Source organism: Bos taurus, chromosome X (assembly GCF_002263795.3).
Source record: "Bos taurus isolate L1 Dominette 01449 registration number 42190680 breed Hereford chromosome X, ARS-UCD2.0, whole genome shotgun sequence".
Lineage (NCBI taxonomy): Eukaryota > Metazoa > Chordata > Mammalia > Artiodactyla > Bovidae > Bos > Bos taurus.
In genome coordinates this window covers 90,326,930-90,349,011 of record NC_037357.1, presented here as the reverse complement: position 1 = coordinate 90,349,011, position 22,082 = coordinate 90,326,930, and the positions used below count along the sequence as shown (strand labels likewise).

At 45.8% G+C, this 22,082-nt stretch overlaps 1 long non-coding RNA gene across 1 annotated transcript; it reads right to left on the bottom strand.

Annotated features, from left to right (window-relative positions):
* Positions 1–5,845: 5,845 nt before the first annotated feature.
* On the bottom strand, positions 5,846–21,688 carry LOC101907749 (uncharacterized). Its single transcript, XR_236769.5, has 2 exons — positions 19,178–21,688; positions 5,846–7,946 (listed from the first exon to the last, which is right to left on the bottom strand). It is a non-coding gene; the product is annotated as an uncharacterized lncRNA (long non-coding RNA).
* Positions 21,689–22,082: the final 394 nt, after the last annotated feature.

Below are 22,082 nucleotides of genomic sequence, written 5' to 3'. Positions count from 1 at the left end.
CATCCTGGCTCTTCCTGTGACCATGGATCGTAGAGGCAGAGTGGGGCCCAGAGGGAGAGGAAGGAGGTCTTCCTGGAACTCCACTGCTGCTTTGAAAATACCACACTCCCTTCTCCTCAACATGAATACTCACCTGTGAAGATCATTCCAATTCTCCACTCTGTCTTCTAGTCAACAGTCCTGATGATTCTTTTGGAACTGGCGTCCCGGTCTCTTTGGTTTGGGGAATAGAAAATAGCATACCCTGCAAGCACACAGGACTCTACTTCCAATACCCTGAGTCTTTCATTCCTTTCAAGCCAGGCTTCTTGAAGACATAAACTCCAGGAGCATCCTTATCTGGTTACCTCTTGTTTCCTCCTCTGAGTGCCCATCCACAGAACATCCCCTTGTTAATGTATCCCAAGAGCTCCATGGGCCAAACCGTAGTACCCTGTGCTATATTGGCCACAGACACATTCCGTCTTCAAAAACACTTTCTTTGGTCAGGGTCTGTGACAGAAACCATACTGGTTTTCCTCCTCCCTCTCAGTTCATTACTTCGAAGTCTCCTTATTGTCCATTTACTTTGCTGCTGCTACTGCTGCTAAAGTCACTTCAGTCGTGTCCGACTCTGTGCGACCCCATAGACAGCAGCCCACCAGGCTCCCCTGTCCCTGGGATTCTCCGGGCAAGAACATGGGAGTGGGTTGCCATTTCCTTCTCCAATGCATGAAAATGAAAAGTGAAAGTGAAGTCGCTCAGTCATGTCTGACTCGTAGCGACCCCATGGACTGCAGTGTACCAGGCTCCTCCGTCCATGGGATTTTCCAGGCAAGAGTACTGGAGTGGGGTGCCATTGCCTTCTCCCCCATTTACTTTGATCCCCTCCTAAATATTGATTTTGCTTTCGTCTGGTTTCGAACCTGTGCCCTGTGCTCTTCCATTCTATACATGATCCTTGGGTGACCACGTCACCCCCCAGAGCTTTTACCCATCTGACTTGTTTTCATCTGTATCCTGTATGTATGTATGTATGCTGATGGCTTTCCCTATCACCAGATCTACCTAAAATGACTCAACTGGGCCCCACGTCCCCCACAGGCTGAGACGTATGGGCCATCTGCACTCAGATGTCCCATAAGCACTGCAGACCTGCTAGTAGCCCCAGGCCAGTGTTCCCTGGGGTGTCTCATGGATGGGCACCGCCATCCACCCAGTTCCTTAAACCACAATCCAGGGCATGCTGCTGGATATGATCTTCACCGAGCCACGACTCCCCTGGAGCTGCTATGGAAAAGGCTGACCGGACATCTTCCTGTTGCCACAGGTGGGGATCCATTCCTCTCAGAGGCCCTGTTCCTACAGACACGCTCTGAAGGTGTCCTAAGCACAGGTCATTACCCTCTTTTGGATGTCTGAGAGAACCTGGCCACTGTAATACACCTGAGTGGTTGAAAGCCCTGTCTTTAACAGGATGGTGAGTCAGGGCACAGCAGTGTAAGCCCGTCATTGGGGAACATGCCAAAGAATATCCAGAAGAGATCCCTAAATTAGAACATTTCAAGAGGTGAGTCTTCAAGGGTGTGCATCAAACAAGGGATTCCTTAACTGTATTTTTCCCAGTAAACATCCTGTTCTTATTTGGTCTTCATCTGAGCATGGGAGTTAATTTGATAACACAGCAAACAGTTTAAAACGGCAGGTGAGCACAGGCAGCAGGTACACTGACAGCCAATCCTTCTACATCAACATCAGCAGCTACAATTCTCAGCCATCTTTAATGTTTGATGCACTATTCTGATCTGTCTAATGAAGTTATCTCCACAGTGTTTTAGAAATGTATTCAACTAACTAGGCACAAGGGATCCTGATAAGAGCTAAAACGTACTGAGGTTCACTAACAACAGCAGGGTTTTAACTGTAAAACTTTGGATTCAGGAACATGCAGCAGAGCAAGCACAGGGTCAGTTTTCAAACTAGTATTAATTTGGGCAAGTTGTCCCTTTCCTCAGCCTAAGAGAGCTGTCAAGTATAGCGGGTCATGATGAACGCCTGCTTTGCTTGTAGTGAGGAGTCGCAAGTTTTCGATGTTGGATTTCTTCCCTGTAAGAATGGGTTTTGTTTCGACAGCTGCAGTCTTGGCTTTCATAAGAGAACTTTTTCAGATAATGCTCAGGCCAGGGCCGCATTCCAGACCTACTACTTCAGACTCTCTGAGGCTGTCCTGCCAGCATCAACTCTTCTAAAGCCTCTCCAGGGGAGATTTGATGCACAGTTAAGATTGAGAAGCACAATCGCATGATGCATCACCTGTCCTGGTTTTGAACAGATTCCTGAAATGAAGAGCCATGTTTGCTACTAATGAAATTTCAAAAAATTTGTAATTACATGTCTTCCCTTCTGAGAGGGATTTTGACATATTTATTCACAGCCATATTTAGAACAATTTCAATGACTCAGTGGTGTGTTATGCCCCCAAGTCCCCTTCTTTACCAGACACTCTGGCAGATGGACGGGAGGGAACGCACCTCAGTCCTGGCGGCAGAAGGAGGATGGATGGAGTTCTGTTGTCTTGGTTACTGCTTGGCTGAGCATGCCTCCCGGGTTGCTGAACTCAGGCAGTGGTCCTCACACCAGGCTACAGGTATTCCTGTGACCAGAGGTTGGAGCTAAGGCCTGAGATCTGTTACTGAATCTGGGAAATGGAAGCTGGGTCCACGTGATTTGAGAAGAATGGGAAAACAACTAAGTAGAATTTCAGACACAGGGTGGGTTCTGGGAGTCTGTCCAGAGCCACCGACTTGTGGTCACACAATGGGCGCCTGTGCATAAACACAGAGACACACTAGACGTGTGTGCTCACTGGGGATTCCGTCCTGACGTGCACAGCGACTGTCTCTGGAGGGAGCATCTAGCACATGTGGAGGAGGCCGGACCCAGTACGTGGAAGGAGCAGGGGCTCCTCATTGACAAAAAAGCAATGGCATATCTTTTCCCACATGTCTCACTTGGACATCTGCATTACCTTTCTAAACTGCTTTACTGAGGTATAGTTACACACCACAAATCACACCCATCACTTCCAGGGCAGTGACTTTTAGTAACTTCACACAGTGGTGCAACCACCACCACAGTGCACTTGTGGAACACTGCCAGCACCACAAAAAGCGTCCATGTACCCATCAGCAGTCGATCCCCAACAGGACCTGCAGGCCCAGGCATCCTCTCATCTACTTTCTGTCTCTGTAGATTTGCCCTTTCTGGGCATTTCATATCAACGGACTCTTGCAGGAAGTGGCCTTTTGTGTCTGGGTTCTTTCACTGAGCATAATGCTTTGGAGGCTCACCCATGTGGCAGCAGAAAGCAGAAGTTCATCACTTTTCATCCATCTATGCTGTTCCACTGAATGGCTACAGAATACTCTGTTTACCACTCTCCAGCTGACAGACTTTTAGGCTGCTCCACTATTTGGAGAATACAGACAGTGCTGCTGTGAAAGACATGTAAGTAAGGACAAGTATTTGTGTGGACATAGGTTTCATTTCTTTCTTTCTTATTATTCCACAATTTCATTTTTGTTTTGCCCCTTGCACAGGCTAGACCCTTCAGTCCAAAGACATCGACTGAGTCACAGTATTATCCCACACCAGATGCTGTGCATTACAGGAGCTGATAGAGGACACAGCCGTTTATTTAGTGCCTTCCACCTGCCAGGTCATGGGCGCTAGGTGTTTTACATCTGTTATCCCCACTAGGTCTCCCAATAAACCTCACCAACAGGTAGAGTTATTGCCACTTTACAGATAAGGAATTTGAGGCTGAAGCAGAGTGCCTGGGCCTGCAGAGTGGTAGGGCCTGTACTGGAACCCAGCTTGAGTGTAAACTGTGAACTGTGGGATGGAGGGAGACGACATGGGGAGAGGAGTTTGGGCACAGGTCCCAGAGAGTTTCCATGCCATGGGGGAGCAGGGAAACATCACACCCTTGTTATTAGTTATGGGCATCCCCTTGCAATAGGAGGAGCCTCAATCCATCTGAAGACAAAATTACCAGGAAGAGAATGATGCACACAACAGAGATGAAGTCTGTGAGTGGTTTCCAGGTGGGAGAGGTGTAACAGAAAAGCCAGCCTCCTGGTGAGGGTTCGTCTAGCTGTGAGGGAAAAGCTCGAGAACTGTGGCTGAGAAGGAAGGAGCCTCTAGGGCTGGACACAGATGTAAAATGTGACCTTGAAGTGCTTCGTGAAGCTTGAGGGTAAGGCCTGACCTGCAACCTGCCCCGCTGCAGCTCAGTATGTGTTACAACAGGGAACATGCAACACATTTCTACGAACCTCATTCAACACAAAACGCACCTGCTCAGTTCATGTCGTTATTAAGAATAATTCACCCATTTTCAGGCGAGCCTCGTATGGCACAGTGGGCCAGTTTAATTTCTCAAGATGATGTGATAACAAGTGGCAGAACTAGGTGGAAAGGAAGGTTATCTGAATCAGAGCTAGTGTCCTTACTCACAATACCATATTGATTCCTCAAAAAAGGAAAAAAAAAGTTGGGGGAAAGGGTAAAGCAAAGTAAAAAGAATAAAAGGAGACCCATGATGCTTACTGTATTGGGGTGTCCACCATGGACTGTGAGCAAAGAGAAAACTCCTCAAAGCGGTCTAATTAGAAAGGGAACTGAGAATCACACAACATGAAGCCGGGAGACAGGGTGGTCTCTGGCACGGTGTACATGTACACGGAGAGCAGAGGGAGCACAAAGGAGGGCACGGGGAAGGTACGGAGTAGAAGAAGCTATGGAAGCAAGAGGAAGAGGGGAGAGCAGGGTGACAGAAAGCCTATGGACTTGCCCAAGGACACTGATCAGCAGGTTCAAACCGTCCATCCTGCTGATGGCAGCCTGCATGGAAGTTACACTTCTCACCCGTGAAATAAAGTAGCCTGGCTCTCTGAGCTGTATTCAACCAAGAAGTATCCCCCCAGCGTCTACCTCAGCACAGTGCCCTCAGCACAGTGCTGAAAGCAGCCATAGCCTAGGACAGACCTCAGTCTCAGGAGGTAAAGGAGTGTCCAAGATACAGAATGAAGGGGAAGCCCTTATTATATCAGAATAAAGGGAGACGGACATTAGACACTCCTGTCAGAGTGGGGAGAGACAACAGGATTCCCCTCACCCACTCAAAGGAACCAAAATTTGAGCTGAGGACTTTCAGGGTTCACTCACTGACAATTCAGTTGAGAAATGGCTGCTATAATTACTATGCACTAGGAAGGGGAAAGGAGGGTGTTTCTCTTGTACAATAAGCTTCTGGACGATGTGGGGATAAAAACACAAACGGCCCTGAAGCAACAGAAACCTGAGTGGAGAGGTTTGCTCCAGCCACTCGTTTCCTATGTGTTGTTTGCAATGAATTGACAGCATAACAGCAGCTGCACTGCTCTGTGTACCTCACTTTATCATCACTCATAAGATGGTAAATGTGTTCTGAGCCCCTGTGGTTAAAAGGTCCTCAAGGAGCTCATGGTGGGGTGGGCAGGAAGCCAGTCTGAAGACCATGGTGAAACAAGTGTGATGAGAGCCTTGACCACAGGAGCCAGTGGAGGCTGGGATCAGGCCGTGAAGAATGGCTTTGCCTGGGGGTGGGATAATATATAATATTATTGTCCCCGTTTGCCGGCAAGGGAACCAAGGATCAGAGATGGTGACCATCTTACTCAAGGTCACACTGCTTGGTAGTGGTCCTAACCATCTTTCATGTACATCTGTTAAAATGTGAAGGTCTCTGCACTATTCATTACACCACTCTCTCTCTCAATGTCGTTACCTATTTTCACTCACAATCACCACCTTATACATTCCCTTGGCTCTACGTCATCTTTTATTAGATAAATAATCTGCTGAGCAAAGTATAGATTTCCTGTTAGCACATCCAGTCTGTCTACTTTATAAAAACTATTTCCTTGCAGGGCACATTGTACTCACCCAATCTGATGGTTTACACTGAGCTTGTACTGCACCCATATGCAGGGTAAAGCCGATGGATCACCGGGATCTGTAGTTTTACTTATCTATTTCACACAGTCTCAAGCATAATTTTAAATGTAGCCAATATTCAAGTAAAAACAGTAGAACAATTGCTTTCCTAAAATGAGCAGTCACGAAAGATTTCATTGAATATTAATAGGTTCTAGTCAGGAGACTAAACCCCTTTCACAGGGAGTTGTGGAAATTCTTTTCCTTAAGTTAAGGAAACCCTTTCTCTTTATGCATTTTCTCTGTTTCTGATACCCTGAGAGACTTAAGCAAAGCAAGCCACTTCACTTTACTGCTGTGGACAAAAAAAAACATGTGACACAAGCCTAACACACAGGCACAGACATATGTAATACACCCAATAGAGGTAGGTCAAATATAAGGCAATGATATTGGAAATACAAGGGCTTCCATGGTGGCTCAGTGGTAAAGAATTCACCTGCTAATGCAGGAGACTGGGGTTTGATCCCTGGGTCATGAAGATCCCCTGAAAAAGGAAATGGCAACCCACTCCAGTATTCTGTCCTGGGAAATCCCATGGACAGAAAAGCCTGGTGGGTACAGTCCATGGGGCCGCAAAAGAATGGGACATGACTTAGAGACTAATGAACAATTGAAATATAAATGGAAACCCCTAACTAATCATATATCCAAATTTCTGACCACCGCACAGGTCTACTGTCCAGGATCAGCTGTACTCCAGGAATCCAGACAATGAAAGATACCTTCCTTTCAAAATTACTATACACTGCTGCTGGGCGATTCAGGAGATAAAAGTTTTCAAAAGCATTGCACACCAAGGCAGGACTCAAGGAGCCTATTAAAAGTATGTACTTATTCCTATGTCACATCAGTGCCTAACTCACACACTCTTGAGAAAAAACACCTGCGATGATTTCAATACAGGAAACGCATTTTCCCTGAAACTACTTCATTATATTTTCTCATTTTGTGAAGTGGGGCATGAGGTGGAGAGGGAGGTGATGCCAAGGAAAGAGCCTACTTCTGAACCTGGTGAACACCAACTTGAGCCCAATTATTCTGGATCGACCAATGTCCATAGGAAGATTCAGTATCGGCTTAAGAGCATCAATCCCCATCGAGAGAAAGATAAATAAGTCATATACAGACTGTTCAACCGCCATCTGATCCTGAAGAGGTGGGGGTGTTTGTGGAAAACAACAGTTCTGAGAGAGCTGGGATCCCACTTGACTGAAGAGGATTGTGGTCCTGTGGCACTAACGCACACCTGGTCGGTCCTAGAGCGATAGACGTCTCCCTCTGTCTGCGTGTCTGTGCCTCTCTCTATCTCTCGCTCTCACGCGTTCTTTCTCAGGATCAGGTTCTCACTAGCGGAATGCCAATGCAGTGCTTCCCATCCTCAGGCCAGTCGAGGAGCCTGGAGTGGTGGGTCGGCCTCCCATCCTCAGTGTGTGTGGAAGAGAAGGGTAAAGACCAGCGAGAGGAGGAGTCGTCCAGGGTCCTGTAGCGGCTACCTGCCCTTCACAGGGGAGGAGTCTGTGGGCCTGGCTTTGACAGCACAAAGATGGGACATTTACCCCTCCCTTCCTCATAGAAGGACCTTCCTGAGTATTCCCTTGGTTGTGGTGGATTGAGAGGGAGGCCGGAGTGGCCTGAAGAAAAGCAGGTTTTCCCCTGGGATGGTGGCAGCAGGGCGGGGATGATTCGGAGGTGAGAAGGTAGTGCCGGGCCCTCTCAACCGTGTGCCCCAAGGGCCTCTCCCAGCAGCTTGGAGGCTAGGAGGGACAATCACATCGGAGTCACAAGAAGAGTTGTCGAGTACTGGAGATGCCCTCACAGATGACACCTGGTGATGGTCGGCTCTTGGGGTTGGAGGTCGGGGGCTTCTCCCTGATTGTCTGGTACTTTCTGTTGTCATCTGTCTGTGTGAGGAGCAGCTGGTGTTACTTGAAATTTAAAAAAAAATTAATTGATTTTAATTGGAGGCTAATTACTTTACAGTATTGTGGTGGGTTTTGCCACATATTCACATGAATCAGCCACGGGTGTACATGTGTCCCCCATCCCGAACCCTCTCCTACCTCCCTCCCATCCCATCCCTCTGGGTTGTCCCAGTTCACTGGCTTTGAGTGCCCTGTTTCATGCATGGAACTTGCACTGGTCATCTATTTTACATATGGTAATATAAATGTTTCAATGCTGTTCCTTAAGATCATCCCACCCTTGCCTTCTCCACAGAGCCCAAAAGCCTGTTCTTTATCTGTGTGTCTTTTGGTGTCTCGCATATAGGGTTGTCATTACCATTTTTTAAAATTCCATGTATGTAGGTTAATATACTGTATTGGTGGTTTTCTCTCTGACTTACTTCACTCTGTATAAAAGGCTCCAGTTTCATCCACCTAATTAGAACTGATTCAAATGCATTCTTTTTAATAGCTGATTAATACTCCATTGTGTATATGTAACACAGCTTTCTTATCCATTCATCTGCCAGAGGACATCTAGGTTGCTTCCATATTCTAGCTATTGTAAACAGTGCTGCGATGAATACTGGGGTTCACGTGTCTCTTTCAATTCTGGTTTCCTCAGTGTGTATGCCCAGCAGTGGGATTGCTGGGTCGTATGACAGTTTTATTTCCAGTTTCTTAAGGAATCTCCAAACTGTTCTCCATAGTGGCTGTACTAGTTTGCATTCCCACCAACAGTGTAAGAAGGTTCCCTTTACTCCACACACTCTCCAGCATTTATTGTTTGTAGACTTTCTGAGAGCAGCCATTCTGACCAGCATGAGATGATACCTCATTGTGGTTTTGATTTGCATTTCTCTGATAATGAGTGATGTTGAGCATCTTTTCATGTGTTTGTTAGGTATCTGTATGTCTTCTTTGGACAAATATCCATTAAGTTCTTTGGCCCATTTTTTGATTGGGCCATTTATTGTTTTGTTATTGAGGTGCATGAGCTGTTTGTATATTTTTGAGATTAATTCTTTGTGATTTTTTTTCCTACCAATTGATACCAGTAAGACACTGGGAAAGAGTAAAAGCAAACTAGTAAAGACACTGACTTTATTCTACCGATTGCAATTGGGAGAGCACCACAGACCTGAAGATTCGACTGTCAGCAAGGTGGTTTTGCATTGTACTTCATTCCACAGAGACTTCATTGTATTTCATTCAAAAAGACACATGTACTTTTTGTACCATTCATTGCAGCACCATTTATAATACCTAAGACATATAAGCAACCTAGATGTCCACCCACAGATGAATGGATGAAGAAGCTGGGTACATATGTGAGCAGAATACTACTCAGCCATAGAAAGGAACACTTTTGAGTCAGTTCTAATGAGGTGAATGTACCTAGAGCCTATTATACAGAGTGAAGTAAGAAAGAGAATAACAAAAATCATATATTAACGCATATATATGAGATCTAAAACAACGATACTGATAAGCCTATTTGCAAGGCAACAATAGAGACACAGACGTACAGAACAGACTTGGGGACTCAGTGGAGGAAGAACTGGGAAGAATAACACAAAATTGTAAAGCAACTATCCTAATAATTTATGACAGTTTTGCATCTTCTTTCCCATTGGGGTTCCTTTTATTTCTATTTCTTCCCTCTTCCATGGCTAGGACTTTCAAAATTACGTTGAATAAAAGTGGCAAATGTGGTTACCTTGTCTTGTTCTTCTTTTTAGAGGAAATGCCATCATTTTTTCACCGTTGAGAATGTTTGCTGTGAATTTATCATATATGTCCATTAGTAGGTTGAGGTATGTTCCCATCCATGACCACATTCTGGACAGTTTTTATCATAAATGGGTGTTGAGTTTTGTCAAAAACTTTTTCTGCGTCTATTAAGATGATTACATGGTTTTTATTCTTCAATGTCTTAATGTAGTGTGTCCATTGAATGATTTGTGTATATTGAAGAGCCCTTGCTTTCCTGGGATAAATCTCAGTTTATCAGGGTGTATGATCCTATCAATATATCGCAGTATTTGGTTAGCTAGTATTTTATTGAGTTTTTTTTTTGCCTCCACGTTCATCAGTGAAATTAGCCTGTAATTTGTTGTTGTCGTTTTTGTTGTATTTTTGTCCTGTTTATGTATCAGGGTGATGGTGGCTTCATAAAAAGAGTGTGGGACTGTTTTTTTTCTTCTGCAGTTTTTTGGAATAATTTCAGAAGTAAAAGTGATCTGTAAACAATAGAATTCTGTGATGGTACCTATTCATGGACTTTTGTTTGTTGGGAGGTTTTTTTTTTTTTTCCCCACAAATAAATAACACAGATATTTATTAGAGAATTATTTAGTTTACTTTCAATATAGTAACTTTAAAAGAAAAGAGAAATAGAAAGAGAAGATCCACCAAATTGGGTTTTGACCAATATCCAGATTTAAAGTCATGTGTTATGGCACATCTGGGGAACCAATTTGGAAAGGGTCCCAGGCAGCATGTCCTCTCTGTGGGTGAGACTTCAAAGACTGCAGTTCTGGGATCCCACTTATAATCCCAGGAAGGGTGCAAACTGATACCTTCATCAATCTGTGATCAAATTTCAAGACTGGTTTTATGTTAATGCTGTTTGTTTTGTCTTGTAAAAAACTCAGAATGTTGCTAAGCCTGGGACTTGGTTGGCCAGGCCCCCTCCAGGGTCTCAACAATCTCAAGATTTCTCTGTTGGGAGACTTTAAATCACAGTTTTAATCTCAGTACTCGTGATTAGTCTGTCCTTTTTTTACCTATTTACTCCTAATTCAGTCTCGGGAGAGTGTAGCTTTCTATGAACGTGTCCATCTCTTCCAGGTTGTCCATTTTAGTAGCATATAGTTCCTTGTAGTAGTCTCTTATGATCCTTTGTATTTCAGTGGTGTCCACTGTAGCTTCTGTTTCATTTCTGATTTTATTGATTTGAGTCCTCTCCCTTCATTTCTTGATGACTCTAGCTAATGTTTTATCAATTTTGTTTATCTTTTCAAGGAACCAGCTTTTAGTTCCACTGATATTTTTCCTATCGTTTCTTTGTCTCTATTTTATTTATTTCTGCTCTGAGTTTTATGATTTCTTTTCTTCAGGTAAACAGGGGTGTTGCTTGTTCTTCTTTCTCTAGCTACGTTAAGTGTAAGGTTGTTTATTTGAGATTTTCTTGTTTCCTGAGGTAAGATTTTCTTTCTATAAACTTTCCTCTTAGAACTGTTTTTGCTGCATCCCATAAGTTTTGGATTGCCATGTTTTCATTTTCATTTGTCTCTAGGTATTTTTTCATTTCCTCTTTGACTTTTTCAAGGATCCATTGGTTTTTTAGTAGCATATTGTTTATCCTCCCCGTGTTTGTATTCTTTTTATAGTTTTTTCTTATAGTTTATTTCTAATCCCACAGCATTGTGATCAGAAAAGACTCTTGATATGAGTTCAATTTTCTTAAATTTATGTGGCTTGATTTGTGACTCAAGATATGATCTATCCTGAAGAATGTTCTACGTGCACATGAGAAGAAAGTATATTCTGCTGCTTTTGGATGGAATGGCCTAGAAATAGCAATTAAGTACATCTGGTGTAATGTGTCATTTAGGGGCTGTGCTTCCTTCTTGATTTTCTATCTGGATGGAGACCAGTGGAGAAATAACTCCAGAAAGAATGAAGGGATGGAGCCAAATCAAAAAGAATACCCAGCTGTGGATGTGACTGGTGATAAAAGCAAGGTCCGATGCTGTAAAGAGCAATATTGCATAGGAACCTGGAATGTCAGGTCCATGAATCAAGGAAAATTGGAAGTGGTCAAACAAGAGATGGCAAGAGTGAATGTCGACATTCTAGGAATCAGCGAACTGAAATGGACTGGAATGGGTGAATTTAACTCAGATGACCATTATATCTACTACTGCGGGCAGGAATCCCTCAGAAGAAATGGAGTAGCCATGGTCAACAAAAGAATCTGAAATGCAGTACTTGGATGCAATCTCAAAAACGACAGAATGATCTCTGTTCGTTTCCAAGGCAAACCATTCAATATCACAGTAATCCAAGTCTATGCCCCAACCAGTAATGCTGAAGAAGCTTAAGTTGAACGGTTCTATGAAGACCTACAAGACCTTTTAGAACTAACACCCAAAAAAGATGGCCTTTTCATTATAGGGGACTGGAATGCAAAAGTAGGAAGTCAAGAAACACCTGGAGTAACAGGCAAATTTGGCCTTGGAATACAGAATGAAGCAGGGCAAAAACTAATAGAGTTTTGCCAAGAAAATGCACTGGTCATAACAAACACCCTCTTCCAACAACACAAGAGAAGACTCTACACATGGACATCACCAGATGGTCAACACTGAAATCAGATTGATTATATTCTTTGCAGCCAAAGATGGAGAAGCTCTATACAGTCAACAAAAACAAGACCAGGAGCTGACTGTGGCTCAGACCATGAACTCCTTATTGCCAAATTCAGACTTAAATTGAAGAAAGTAGGGAAAACCACTAGACCATTCACGTATGACCTAAATCAAATCCCTTATGATTATACAGTGGAAGTGAGAAATAGATTTAAGGGCCTAGACCTGACAGATAGAGTGCCTGATGAACTATGGAATGAGGTTCGTGACAGTGTACAGGAGACAGGGATCAAGATCATTCCCATGGAAAAGAAATGCAAAAAAGCAAAATGGCTGTCTCGGGAGGCCTTACAAATAGCTGTGAAAAGAAGAGAAGAGAAAAGCAAAGGAGAAAAGGAAAGATATAAACATCTGAATGCAGAGTTCCAAAGAATAGCAAGAAGAGATAAGAAAGCCTTCTTCAGTGATCAATGCAAAGAAATAGAGGAAAACAACAGAATCAGAAAGACTAGAGATCTCTTCAAGAAAATCAGAGATACCAAGGGAACATTTCATGCAAAGACGGGCTCGATAAAGGACAGAAATGGTATTGGACCTAACAGAAGCAGAAGATATTAAGAAGAGATGGCAAGAATACACAGAAGAACTGTACAAAAAAGATCTTCATGACCCAGATAATCACAATGGTGTGATCACTGACCTAGAGCCAGACATCCTGGAATGTGAAGTCAAGTGGGCCTTAGAAAGCATCACTACGAACAAAGCTAGTGGAGGTGATAGAATTCCAGTTGAGCTATTCCAAATCCTGAAAGATGATGTTGTGAAAGTGCTGCACTCAGTATGCCAGCAAATTTGGAAAACTCAGCAGTGGCCACAGGACTGGAAAAGGTCAGTTTTCATTCCAATCCCAAAGAAAGGCAATGCCAAAGAATGCTCAAACTACCGCACAATTGCACTCATCTCACACGCTAGTAAAGTAATGCTCAAAATTCTCCAAGCCAGGCTTCAGCAATATGTGAACCGTGAACTTCCTGATGTTCAAGCTGGTTTTAGAAAAGGCAGAGGAACCAGAGATCAAATTGTCAAAATCCGCTGGATCATGGAAAAAGCAAGAGAGTTCCAGAAAAACATCTATTTCTGCTTTATTGACTATGCCAAAGCCTTTGACTGTGTGGATCACAATAAACTGTGGAAAATTCTGAAAGAGATGGGAATACCAGACCAAATACCAAATTTGTATGCAGGTTTTCCCTGTGGTCATGTATGGATGTGAGAGTTGGACTGTGAAGAAGGCTGAGTGCCGAAGAATTGATGCTTTTGAACTGTGGTGTTGGAGAAGGCTCTTGAGAGTCCCTTGGACTGCCTGATCTGCCTCTTGAGAAATTTGTATGCAGGTCAGGAAGCAACAGTTAGAACTGGACATGGAACAACAGACTGGTTCCAAATAGGAAAAGGAGTACGTCAAGGCTGTATATTGTCACCCTGTTTATTTAACTTATATGCAGAGTACATCATGAGAAACGCTGGACTGGAAGAAACACAAGCTGGAATCAAGATTGCAGGGAGAAATATCAGTAACCTCAGATATGCAGATGACACCACCCTTATGGCAGAAAGTGAAGAGGAACTAAAAAGCCTCTTGATGAAAGTGAAAGTGGAGAGTGAAAAAGTTGGCTTAAAGCTCAACATTCAGAAAACGAAGATCATGGCATCCGGTCCCACCACTTCATGGGAAATAGATGGGGAAACGGTGGAAACCGTGGCTGACTTTATTTTTCTGGGCTCCAAAATCACTGCAGATGGTGACTGCAGCCATGAAATTAAAAGACGCTTACTCCTTGGAGGGAAGTTATGACCAACCTAGAGAGCATATTCAAAAGCAGAAACGTTACTTTGCCAACAAAGGTTCATCTAGTCAAGGCTATGGTTTTTCCGGTGGTCATGTATGGATGTGAGAGTTGGACTGTGAAGAAGGCTGAGCGCCGAAGAATTGATGCTTTTGAACTGTGGTGTTGGAGAAGACTCTTGAGAGTCCCTTGGACTGCAAGGAGATCCAACCAGTCCATTCTGAAGGAGATCAGTCCTGGGATTTCTTTGGAAGGAATGATGCTAAAGCTGAAACTCCAGTAATTTGGCCACTTCATGGGAAGAGTTGACTCATTGGAAAAGACTCTGATGCTGGTAGGGATTGGGGGCAAGAGGAGAAGGGGACGACAGAGGATGAGATGGCTGGATGGCATCACTGACTCGATGGACATGAGTCTCAGTGAACTCCAGGAGTTGGTGATGGACAGGGAGGCCTGGCGTGCTGTGATTCATGGGGTCGCAAAGAGTCAGACACGACTGAGTGACTGATCTGATCTGATCTGATCTGATGAGCTCTTCATGGATGAAAGTGGAGTGTTAAAGTCCCCCACTATTACTGTGCTGCTGATGTTTTCTCCTTTTATGGCTGTTTGTATATTGAGGTGCTCCTATGTTGGGTGCATATTTTATTTACAATTGTGTCTTCTTCTTGGAGTAATCCATTGATCATTATGTGGTGTCCTTGAATCTTGCAACCATCTTTAAAGTCTATTTTGTCTGATGTGAGTATTGCTGTTCCAGGTTTCTTTAGATTCCCATTTGCATTGAATATCTTTTTCCATCCCTTCACTTTCAGTCTGTATGTGTACCTAGATTTGAAATGGGTCTCTTGTAGACAGTATTACTTGTGCTGGGCTGTGCTTTGTCGCTCAGTCGTGTCTGCCTCTTTGCGACCCCATGGATTGTACCCACACCAGGCTCCTCTGTCTGTGGGGATTCTCCAGGTAAGAATACTTAAGTGGCTTGCCATACCATCCTCCAGTGACCTTCCCAACCTAGGTATCGAATCCGGGTCTCCAGCATTGCAGGCAGATTCTTCACCCACTGAGCCATCAGGGAAGCCCAAGACTACTGTAATGGATGGCCTATCCCATCTTCAGGGGATCGTCCCAATGCAGAAATCAAACTGGAGTCTCATGCATTGTAGGCAGATCCTTTACTAGCTGAGCTACCAGGGAAGCCCAGACAGTATTACACATGGGTCTTCATCTTTTTTTAATCCGTTATTTTTTCTTTTTCTTTAGGATGCAGCATTTCATCCATTTACATTTAAGTTAATTACTGACATTTATGTTCTTATTGACATTTTAAAAATTGTTTTGGGGTTCTAAAGGTGTTTATTCTAAACTTCCTTTTGTGATTTGATGACTATCTTTAGTGTTGTGTTTGGATCCCCTTGTCTTTTTTGTGTCTATATCTATTATAGATGTTTGGTTATCATGAGTTTTTTGTTGTAGCTGTCTATACACACACCACATACACATTTATATACATATATATATATATATATATATCTTCCAAGGTGGTTCAAGTGCTAAAGAATCCCCCTGCCAATGCAGGACATGCAGAAGATTTTGGTTTGATTTCTGGGTTGGGAAGATCCCCTGGAGGAGGAGATGGAAACCACTCCAGTATTCTTGATTGGAAAAATTTCATGGACAGAGGAGCCTGGAGAGCTCTAGTCCATGGAGTTGGAAACAGTCACACATGCCTGAGTAAAAGAGTATATATACTTGTTTAACTTTACTGGTCTCTTAATTTCAATGTCCTGCATTTGTACTCCCATCCTCTCATAACTGCTGCTTTTGATATCATATTTGTGTGTGGATGATTTACTATGTTTATCATCTGTTTGTCTTTATTGGTGAGCTTTCCCATTCATAATTTTCTTGTTTCTAGGCCTGGCCTTTTTGTTTCTGCCTAGAGATGTTACATTAGTCTTTGTTGTAAAGTTGGTGTGGAACTGTTGAATTCTCTGAGCCTTTGCCTGTCTTTTGATTTCTCTGTTGAATCTGAAACAAGAGCCTTGCTTGGTAGAGTATGTTTGGTTGTAGGTTTTTCCCTTTCACCGCTTTAAATATATCATGCCACTCCCTTCTGGCCTGCAGAGTTTCTGCTGAGAAATCAGCTCATAATCTTATGGGGATTCCCTCTTATGTTATTTGCTACTTTTCTCTTGACCTGCTTAATATTTTCTCTTTGTTGTTAATTTTTCAGTGTGCTTAATATGTGTCTCAGCATTTTCCTCAGCACTTGGAACCAGCCAACCGGCGGAAGCGCAGAAAAAAAATACGTCGCTGATTACAGCAAAAGACTTTGAGATCTTTTTTCAACCCGGACGGGCGGGGGAGAAACGGGCAAACGGCTCCGCGGAGCAACATTGCCCCCTGGAGACCACAGAAACCAAAATGCCAGCAATCTCCGAAGAAAATCGATCCTTCCTGCTGGGCTTTTCGGCAGAGGACTTATGGGGGATGCCCATGAGGACCAGAGAAAGGGAACCTCTCGAAGGGACCCGGGCAAACCACTCCTGGACCGCGCGAGTTCCGCCCGACCCGTCCACAGAACCACAGCGAGGCGATAAGAAGTCAGGAAGTCCAGGAAGATCCGGAGTTGCTGAGGGCTGGTTCTGGGCCTGTCCCGGGGAGCAGTGAGGTCAGTGCCAGTTTCCCAGCCTGCGTCCGCTGGGAGATTTCTCCCCGAAACTGCTTGGAACTCTCCGCTGAGGGACTTGATCCGTGATGTCCGGGTCCTGTCCAACCTGGCCCCAACAAGATGGTTATTTTGGGTCACTACCCTGCCCTCTTCTCTGTCCGTCGACTCTGGATTAAAGTCCCTTCCTGACCCACCTTGCAGTGAGCAGAGCAACTTGTACTCCTTAACAGCTGATTACTTCCAGGTGCTTTGCAATATAAATATGTTATCATGTCACAATCCTGATAGAGTGAATGAGTCGTTTTCTATGTAGTTTCCCTCCCCGCCCCCTTTCATTTAGTATCTCATTGTAATAAATACGTTATTGTTGGTTTTCAGTCCGTTGGTCGTGTCTGACTCTTTGCGACCCCATGGACTGCATGCAGCACGTCAGGAGGCTTCCCTGTCCTTCACCATCTCCCGGAGCTTGCTCAGACTCCTGTCCATTGAGTCAGTGATGCCATCCAACCATCTTGTCCTCTGTCATCCCCTTCTCCTCCTGCAGTCAGTCTTTCGCAGCATTGCAGGCTGTGTTACCCTCGATCCCAGTGAGGATTTTATTTCACTCTTCCACTGGGGAGGAGAATGTATCCTGCAAACCAGTGTGCAAGCTACAATCTGACAGCCTTGAGACCTGAACATAGGGACACTCTCTGAGAACCTGGAGAGCTGACTCTTCCTCTGTGTGCTGCAGGTCCCAAAGGCATAAAATGAGGGCAGTAATAGCATCTGCTTCTTGGGTGGTGTCCAGCATCAATTACCCAGCAGGATCTCAGCTTGGCACTTGTCCCTGTCATGTTATTAATGTAGGTGGCTCAGATGGTAAGGAGTCAGCCTGCAGTGCAGGATAGCCAGATTCAATGGCTGGGTTGGGAAGATCCTCTGGAGAAGGAAATGGCAACCCACTCCATTATTCTTGCCTGGAGAATCCCATGGGCAGAGGAGCCTGGCAGGCTATAGTCCAACGGGTCTTAAAGAATGAGACACGTCGGAGCCACTTTCACTTCCACTTCACGTAATGATTTTCCAGTCAAAACTCACTGTCATAATACAGTTCTCTTTAAATATACAGGAACCCCTCAACGATCCGAGGCAAGACAAGGGTAACCACTCCGTGCACTATCATTCACTGTCAGCTTATATTATTTTATTGTAATTTTAAGTGTCAGTGGTTCCGGCGAAAGTTCTCACAAGGGGCTCTCTGAAGAGCTCAGATGCAGTTTGAATCAGGCAACTGGCACAAGCGGAGGAAAAGACAAAACCAAACCAAAGCAAACAAAACCAGCCGCTTCTTGTGGCAAAAGGCTTCCTGTCATTTTATTAAAGCGCGAGAGCGGGGAAAAAACCGGCCCGGCGACACTGTGGAGCAACACTGCCACCAGCTGGCCACAGAAACCAAAACGCCGCAAGCCCGGAAGAAAATTCATCGTTTCGGCCGGGTTTTCGCGCAGAGGACTGGACAGCGTGGACGCGAAAGTTAAGGGGGATGCCCGTAAGGACCAGAGAAAGGAAGGGAATCTCTCGAAGGGGTACGGCCAAACCACCCCTGGACAACGAGCAGTCCGCGGAACCATAGCAACACGGGCTGGAAGTTAGAGTGTCCAGGAAGATCCGGAGCTTGGTGGGCGGGGCTGCACTCCGATTGGCTGGCTCTGGGCATGCGCGCAGCAACCTAGTGAGGCCCGTGCCAGTCTCCTGGCCCTGGTCGGCTGGGAGTTTTGTCCGGGACCTTGTTTGGAACTCTCCACTGAAGAACCTGACCAGTCGTGACGTCCGGGTCCTGTCGCCCACTGCCGAAGCCCCCGACGTGCGGGAACGTTACAAGTCCCCTGTCCATTCTCCTCCCTCCCACCCCCGGCCTGTGAACGCGTTCCTCCCGTGGTACACTCGCTGTTCTCTCAGGCCTCACTCTTCTGATCCGTCCTCAGTGCCCACGAGGCTCACCCGGTCACCCCGGAGACTCTCCGTCCTTAGCGATGCTCCCTTCCTCCCCACCCGAGCATCGCTCTGCCCACGGTCCTGCCACGGACATCAGGAAAGACCGCGCCCCTCATGGTGTCCTGTTTCTAGCCTTCCTCCCTGTCATCACCCTCAACATGAAGTCCTGTCCTCCAGTTCCTTCGCACTACTGCCAGTGCACTGATACCACAACCTCCTGGAGACCTCCAGCTCACCGACCACGCGTCCTTTCCCAGCATGCACCAGGCCCCTCCTGGATTGGCTAAGCCAGGGCTGGAAACTGTCCCCTGCAAACACACCACTCCCCGACAAACATACCTGTTTGTGCTCCTTGCGCCCTCCTGCCTGCCCACTCCCTGCCTGTGTCTGAGCACCTGAGCATCCAGGAGAAAACTTTACAACTTTACAGAAGTGTTTCATCTTGAATCCATGGCCGGAGTAGATCGCTGTTCAGTTTCACCGTCACCTAGCTACACTCCTACACTACACACTAGTAACCTTCCTCCATGCTAATGACCAACCAGCCCCACCCGCCAATAATTCGTGGAGAATGCGGAAGCAACCCCGTGGGATTTGTCAAGTTTCCCAGTCCCGATCTGCATGTTTCTGCCCTGGCACTCTGCTGCCCCTCTCCACGACTGCTCCTGACTGCATCCAGCCCGTCACCTCTGCCCGGGATCCCATGCCTTGCACCTTCTCAGGGACTTTGCACCTGCAGTTATCATTCCTCTCTCCTGAACCAGCACCTGCTCCCTCTACATCGGAGCATTCCACAGCACAGGGGGAAACCCACCGTCTTCTACCACCCTGTTCTGCAGCTACTGACACATTACCGGTTGCGCTTCAAAGCAAAACTGCTTCAAATTCTGCTGAGATATTGTCTCCTCAGCCCCCTTCCGTGGAGCTTTTGTCCCAGTCACTCCGCTGTAACTGGTCTCGTCATGGCCATCATTAATATCCATACTTCCTGATCCCACAGACACTCTTCACTGCTCACCTAAGACAACATCTCAGGCACCTTTGGCATATTTGACTCTTGTTTCTTTACCCCTCTGTTTGTGTTTTTTTTTTTTTTTATAGTTCAGGGGCGTGGGGCTTATGTGACAACAGCGTCTCCTAGATGTACTCGACAAGGTACACATTCTACACCTGGATATTGTTTGGGAAGTCTTGGGTCAAATGAAAGACAAGCCAAAGAAAAGAGCGTCCCAGTCACTGCGGGGGAACGGCCCACAGAGGCAGTGGCAGGCAGAGGTGAGAGAGCTCAGACAAGGGAGGTGTGACCAGAAATGAAGAAGAACACCAGGGAAAGGAGGGTTCCACCCCATTCACACTTGGGACTCACAAGGGGCACACCTTACAATGACCCAACGGAGTCTTAGGGCAGAAGAGTGGCTGCAGTTTAGGAATTTCATTGTCTGGAGCTGATCTTGGTTCCTGCTGCGGTACAGGTGAGATCCAAGGGAGGGCTCTGCAACACCCGAGGGAGAAATGTGGAAAGGGACTGAATCCAAACGAAGCCTAAGCAGGCAATGAGCTAGGGGACCTTGCAGCTGAGAATGAGGAGTGGACGTCCCTGCCCGGGGATGGGCTGGACGATCAGACCCAGATTCAGAGGGGTCTGCACATGCCAGCAGGGTGGCTGAGGCTCAGTCAGCCGGGGAGGACCGTGCCCACAGCAAGACGAGGGAGATAAAAATGCAAGTTTCACCACCCCCACTCACTGGCGGTGCAGGTCAGCATCACCAAGTGGAGCCAGGAGAGGAGAGCACACCCTGCAAGCACACAGCCCGCTACTTCCAATACTATGCGTCTTTGGTTCCTTTCAAGCCATGCTTCATGAAAGTATAGACTCCAGGACCATCCTTATCTGGTTACCTCTCGATTCCTCCGCCATGTGCCCATCCACAGAACATCCCCTTGCTAACGTCTCCCAAGAGCTCCGTCGGCCAACCATAGTACCCAGTGCTGTATAGGCCACAGACACATTCCGTTTTCAAAACCACTTTTCCTTGGTCAGAGTCTGTGACAGCAGCCCACCCTGGCTTTCCCCATAACTCTCACGCCATTATTTCTAAGTCTCTTTGTCTGTCCATTTACTTTGATCCCCTCCTAAATCTTGGGCTTTGTTTTCCTCTGGTTTCCAACCTCTGCCCTGTGCTCTTCCACTCCACACATGATCCTTGGGTGACCACGTCACCCCCCAGAGCTTTTACCCATCTGACTTGTTTTAATCAGTATCCCCCTGTATGCTGTTGGCTTTTCCTGTCACTAAATCTACCTAAGACATCTCAGCTGGGCCCCAGATTCCGCACAGGCCGAGACGTATGGGCCATCTGCACTCAGTTGTCCCATAAGCCCTACAGGCCTGCTAGTAGCCCCAGGCCAACGTTTCCTGTCTCATGGATGGGCACTGCCATCCACCCAGTTCCTTAAACCACAATCCCGGGCATGCTGCTGGGTGTGATCTTCACTGTGCCATGACTTCCCTGGAGCAGCTCTGGAAAAGGCTGATGCGAGATCTTCCTGTTGCCACAGATGGGGATGGGTTCCTCTGAGAGGCCCTGTTCCTGCAGACAGGCTCTGAACGTGTCCTGAGCACGGGCCATCACCCTCTTTTGGATCTCTGAGAGAACCCGGGCGCTGTAATGCACCTGAGAGGTTGAAAGCCCTGTCTTTACCAAGATGATGAGTCAGGACACAGCAGTGCAAGCCCATCACTGGGGAATGTGCCAAAGAATATCCAGAAGAGATCCCTAAAGAACGTTTAGGGAGGTGGGTCTTCATGGGTGTGCACCAAACAAGGGATTGCTTAACTGTATTTTTCCCAATAAGCATCCTGTTCTGATTTGGTCTTCATGTGAGCGCGGGAGTGAATTTGATAACACAGGAAACAGTTTAAAAGCGCAGCTGAGCACAGGCAGCAGATACGCTGACAGCCGATCCTCGTACATCAACATCAGCAGCTACAATTCTCAGCCATCTTTAATCTTTGATGCACTATTCTGGTCTGTCGAATGAAGTTATCTCCACAGTGTTTTAGAAATGTATTCAACTAACTAGGCAAAGGGATCCTGACAAGAACTAAAACGTACGGAGTTTCACTAACAACAGTAGGGTTTTACTGTAAAACTTTGGATTCAGGACCACGTAGCAGAGCAAGCACAAAGTCAGTTTTCAAACTAGTATTAATTTGGGCAAGTTGTCCCTTTCCTCAGCCTAA